The sequence below is a fragment of the Rutidosis leptorrhynchoides genome, chromosome 6, assembly GCF_046630445.1.
Source record: "Rutidosis leptorrhynchoides isolate AG116_Rl617_1_P2 chromosome 6, CSIRO_AGI_Rlap_v1, whole genome shotgun sequence".
NCBI lineage: Eukaryota > Viridiplantae > Streptophyta > Magnoliopsida > Asterales > Asteraceae > Rutidosis > Rutidosis leptorrhynchoides.
The window spans coordinates 251,935,984-251,942,131 of NC_092338.1; the positions used below are offsets into that span (position 1 = coordinate 251,935,984).

The following is a 6,148-nucleotide window of genomic DNA, read 5'->3' on the forward strand; positions in this document are numbered from 1 at the left end:
TGTTCCATCGTTTGTTCAATGTGACAGTCTTTCATTAAGTGTGGTCCACCGCATTGCTCACAACTGATTCGTATTGCGTGAATATCTTTATTCATCTTTTCCATTCGTCTCTCGAAAGCATCTATTTTTGCGGAAACGGAATCAAAGTTATGGCTAGAATCGGCTCTAGCCGCTTTAGATGAACGATATATATCGTTCTCTTGGTGCCACTCATGAGAGTGGGAGGCTGTGTTATCAATAATTTTGTAAGCTTCAGTTGCGGTTTTCTTCATAATGGAACCACCAGCTGTTATGTCGATGTCTTTTCGTGTAGCAACGTTGACACCTTGGTAGAATATTTGTACTATTTGATAAGTGTCTAAACCGTGTTGAGGACATCCTCTCAATAACTTTTCAAATCTTGTCCACGCCTCATATAGAGTTTCATTTGACTTTTGTGTGAACGTAACAATTTCTCCTTGAAGTCTCACGGCTTTAGATGCCGGAAAGAATCTTTTAAGAAATTTCTCAACTAAAACATCCCATGTGTCAATCGCCCCTTCAGGTAATGATTCTAACAAATCTTTGGCTTCTCCCTTTAAAGTGTAGGGAAACAACATGAGATAGATCTGTTCATCCTCAACTTCTCGGATTTTGAATAGTGTACAGATCCTATTAAACGTACGAAGATGTTCGTTTGGATCTTCCTTCGGTGCACCACTATATTGGCACTGATTAGTTACCATGTGTAGGATTTGTCCTTTGATTTCATAATCTGGCGCATTAATGTCTGGCTTAATAATGGCGTGACCTTGGCCCGTGCGTGTGGCTCTCATTCGGTCTTCCATACTTAGAGGTTCCAGATTTTCCATAATTGAATTTGTTGAATACGAATCACTAGAAGATTCTGATTTAATGGTTTGTGGTTCAGGAGGAATGATTAGTGGTTCTGGATCTTGGAATTGTCTCTGAATATTCTCCGGATTCTCAATTGTGAGGTCGGGTTCAAAAGATGGATTATCGGAAATTTGAGTTGGAGTTCTTGGTCGACTAGATGATGATTCTAAAGAAAAATCAACGGCGACAATATTGGCTAGATGTCTTGATCGAGTTATAGGTGGTGAACGTATGAAAGGTGGTGAACGTTTTACTCGGTGCATTCACTGAATATCCTATTAGTTTTTAAAAGGAAAGAAAAATTATATAAGTTATTCAATTAATAGACTTTTCTGATTTTGCCCACGTTTCGAATAGCCAAAAGATGCAGCAGAGGGGCAGGATTCGTTTGGTCTCAATATAATTGAGTACTGTTTGGCTCCAATAACCCGGTCCACGTACAAATCCAACTATTACTACGAACCAGAAAATTTTGATGTCTACCAATTTAACCACTTAAAATAAATTTTCGTAATTTTAAGAAATTTAGATAAGAAGTAGAATAAAAATCTTATCCTAAAACTAGAATAGCGAGAAATAAGAAAGAAAAAAAACGCGTCGAAAAAGGTCGAAAAATTAAAGGTCGAAAAATAGGCGTCGAAAAATAAAAATAAGAAAGTAGCGCGAAAAACGGCGTCGCAAAATTCTAAAGCACATAAATCTTAGTCTAAGGAATAAGCACTTAAGGGATTTTACGGCAAACCTAAAAATTTTAGAAATAAAAATAACTATGGCAAACTAAACTCAATACTAAAAATTGTAACTAGAGTCTAAAAATCTAAAGGTAATAAAAAAAAACTTTTTTTTTAATTTTTTTTTTATATTTCGTTTTTTAAGGATTTTAAATTTTTTTTTTTTAAATTTTTTTTATATATATTTTTTTTTAAACTTTTTTTTTTAAAAAAATTTCTTTAAAAAAAACGATTTTTTTTACAATTTTTTTTTTAAACGAATTTTTTCTTCTTAAAAAAAATGATTTTTTTTACACAATTTTTTTTAAAGGAATTAATAATTTTTTTATTATTATTTTTTTTTTTAAACTTTTTTTTTAACTCATTTACTATTCATGAATAGTAAATGAAAAAAAAATTAATTAATTTACTATTCACATGAAAGCGACATGATAGAAATTATTAATTGCAAGTTACATAATATACCCCTGAAATATTTAATAAATACGACTTTTTAAAACTTTTACGTATCAAATTGATTCTAAAATATTATTATATTATTATATTTTATTTCAATATTATTATATTATTATATTTATTAAATTAATATATTTAAATTAATATATCTTTAATCAATCAAAAACTAAAAAAAAAAACTTAAATACCCCGTGAAAACACAAAAAGTGTTCCCGAAATTACTTTTTTTTATAACTATATTTTTACAGATATAAATTAAAAATATAGCGTTTTAGCGCTCCCCGGCAGTGGCGCCAAAAACTTGATGATGTAGCGTGAGGGTACGAAATAGTATTATTTTTAATACAAAATACTACAAAATATGACACAAGTTTTATTAATTTACGGATGGGATATACCTAAACCTTGCTACAACATTATAGGCAGTGTACCTAATCGTAGAGTAGTGTAGTTTTTAGTAAGTCCGGTTCGTTCCACATGGAGCTAGTGATTACGTACTATATTTTTATAAAACTATATTTATATAAATATATATATATAAGTAGTAATATTATTATAAAAGGGGGTTTTTTACCGTTTAATGACCGGTTTGTCTATTTTATATTTTTAAGCGTAAAGATAAATGACAATAATTAAAGTGCGTAAAATATATAAATGACGATAAATAAAATAACAATAAATAAAATTGCGATAGAATATGAAATAAAAGGATTATGCTTATTTAAATTTCCGTAATCATGATGTTTAACGTTTTGATTTTAATTAATTGTTACTCGGGTTAATTGTCCTTTGTCATGGTTTATTTGATACCTATCTGGTTTTTATCCATAATAGTCCATCGGTCATAAATATAAAGTGCGAGTGTCCTCGTCAAATTACCCTTATACCCGAAGTCAAATATTCCAACTAATTAAGGATTTAAACTGTGACGCAGTTATCACTTCTGTCAACAATTACACCAGTTATCACTGTATGTAATCTACCCCTGTTTTGATTAGATATGAATATTAATTTACCCACTTGATCAGTTTGAATAATCAATTACCCAACCCGAATAATTAATTAAATGATTATAATAGATTCCATATGAACGTCACTAAATAGGACAACCATAATCATTATTAATTATTAGGATAATTAATTTAAAGATAGGTTCGACAGACTCCAATGAGTTGTCACTCAATTAGACAATACCCCCCATCTATTAATAGTCAATAGTCCAATTTCCACAAGTGTCGGTCTTTTGCCCAAACCTTAATTATGGTACAAAATCCAATAACCCCGTCTTAATATTTAGTCAAACATCACGATTACTTCGGCTTAAATAAGCATAATAATAACTTAGTTACGAGACATTAATTTAAAAAGGAAGAACATAACTTACAGTGATTATTAATCGTGTAGCGTTACACGGACAGAGTTTCGACTTTAAAACCCGTAAAACATTCCTTACAATAACTCAATTATTATTAAACTTAAACTAAAATTAAAATTATAATTATAAATATATATATTACATGTAAAGAGAAAGAAAGAAGAAAAGGTGTACATAAATCGATCAAATGAATTGCCTTTTATAGGCAAATATTGAATTGAAATTTTCACTTATGACCCCTTAACTATGCTCAATTAACAACTTTATATTATTTATTATTATTCTTATTATGAATTATTTAAATATTATATTATATTCTTGTGCATAGTTGACTTGTACTTTCAGCTCCGTTGCGTCGAGCGTTGATAGTTGGCTCGGGTACTGGTTTCGGATTTTCGAACGTCCTTTCGTATAATTTAATATCTTGTACTTTGCGTTTTGTAACTTGTACTCTTGTCATTTTTAGACGTTTCTCATCAATAAATTGAACCTTTTGAATTGTATCTTGTACATTTGAGCTTTTTGGACGTTTGTGTCTTCAAATCTTCGTTTTCGCCTTTTGTCTTTGCACTTATTTATTTAAACAATTAAAATGAAAATATAATACAATTACATATGAAAACCTATTATTTAGAAGGGATATTTCTATGAAATATATGTTCCTTTTTAGCCTTATTATTAATCCTTCTAACTTGACTTTTAAAATCAACTAAACACATGTTATATATCTATATGATATGCTAACTTAACGATTTAAAACCTGAAAACACGAAAAACACCGTAAAACCGGATTTACGCCGTCGTAGTAACACCGCGGGCTGTTTTGGGTTAGTTAATTAAAAACTATGATAAACTTTGATTTAAAAGTTGTTATTCTGAGAAAATTATTTTTATTATGAACATGAAACTATATCCAAAAATTATGGTTAAACTCAAAGTGGAAGTATGTTTTCTAAAATGGTCATCTAGACGTCGTTCTTTCGACTGAAATGACTACCTTTACAAAAATGACTTGTAACTTATTTTTCCGACTATAAACCTATACTTTTTCTGTTTAGATTCATAAAATAGAGTTCAATATGAAACCATAGCAATTTGATTCACTCAAAACGGATTTAAAATGAAGAAGTTATGGGTAAAACAAGATTGGATAATTTTTCTCATTTTAGTTACGTGAAAATTGGTAACAAATCTATTCCAACCATAACTTAATCAACTTGTATTGTATATTATGTAATCTTGAGATACCATAGACACGTATACAATGTTTTGACCTATCATGTCGACACATCTATATATATTTCGGAACAACCATAGACACTCTATATGTGAATATTGGAGTTAGCTATACAGGGTTGAGGTTGATTCCAAAATATATATAGTTTGAGTTGTGATCAATACTGAGATACGTATACACTGGGTCGTGGATTGATTCAAGATAATATTTATCGATTTATTTCTGTACATCTAACTATGGACAACTTGTTGTAGGTTACTAACGAGGACAGCTGACTTAATAAACTTAAAACATCAAAATATATTAAAAGTGTTGTAAATATATTTTGAACATACTTTGATATATATGTATATATTGTTATAGGTTCGTGAATCAACCAGTGGCCAAGTCTTACTTCCCGACGAAGTAAAAATCTGTGAAAGTGAGTTATAGTCCCACTTTTAAAATCTAATATTTTTGGGATGAGAATACATGCAGGTTTTATAAATGATTTACAAAATAGACACAAGTACGTGAAACTACATTCTATGGTTGAATTATCGAAATCGAATATGCCCCTTTTATTAAGTCTGGTAATCTAAGAATTAGGGAACAGACACCCTAATTGACGCGAATCCTAAAGATAGATCTATTGGGCCTAACAAACCCCATCCAAAGTACCAGATGCTTTAGTACTTCGAAATTTATATCATATCCGAAGGGTGTCCCGGAATGATGGGGATATTCTTATATATGCATCTTGTTAATGTCGGTTACCAGGTGTTCACCATATGAATGATTTTTATCTCTATGTATGGGATGTGTATTGAAATATGAAATCTTGTGGTCTATTATTATGATTTGATATATATAGGTTAAACCTATAACTCACCAACATTTTTGTTGACGTTTTAAGCATGTTTATTCTCATGTGATTATTAAGAGCTTCCGCTATCGCATACTTAAATAAGGACGAGATTTGGAGTCAATGCTTGTATGATATTGTGTAAAAACTGCATTCAAGAAACTTATTTTGTTGTAACATATTTGTATTGTAAACCATTATGTAATGGTCGTGTGTAAACAGGATATTTTAGATTATCATTATTTGATAATCTACGTAAAGCTTTTTAAACCTTTATTGATGAAATAAAGGTTATGGTTTGTTTTAAAATAAATGCAGTCTTTGAAAAACGTCTCATATAGAGGTCAAAACCTCGCAACGAAATCAATTAATATGGAACGTTTTTAATCAATAAGAACGGGACATTTCACGTGATGCCTTGTCAGAAGATATGTTTTTGCTAATATCGTAATTTAAGTGCATATTATTATTAAATATTATTAAAACTAAATAAATCCTTTCAAAAATGAAGGCATTTTGCCCTATTTGCCTTTTCACATATGCAACATTGGGTATCAGTGTTACTGTTATAATCTCAAATGCCAAATCTTTATGTTACGGTCGAAAACAAAAAAAATTAAGAAATTTAT

At 29.9% G+C, this 6,148-nt stretch overlaps 1 non-coding gene across 1 annotated transcript; it reads left to right on the top strand.

The window, feature by feature from the left end:
- Positions 1–360: 360 nt before the first annotated feature.
- Positions 361–467, top strand: LOC139856446 (small nucleolar RNA R71). The gene has a single exon (XR_011761929.1). It is a non-coding gene; the product is annotated as a small nucleolar RNA R71 (small nucleolar RNA).
- Positions 468–6,148: the final 5,681 nt, after the last annotated feature.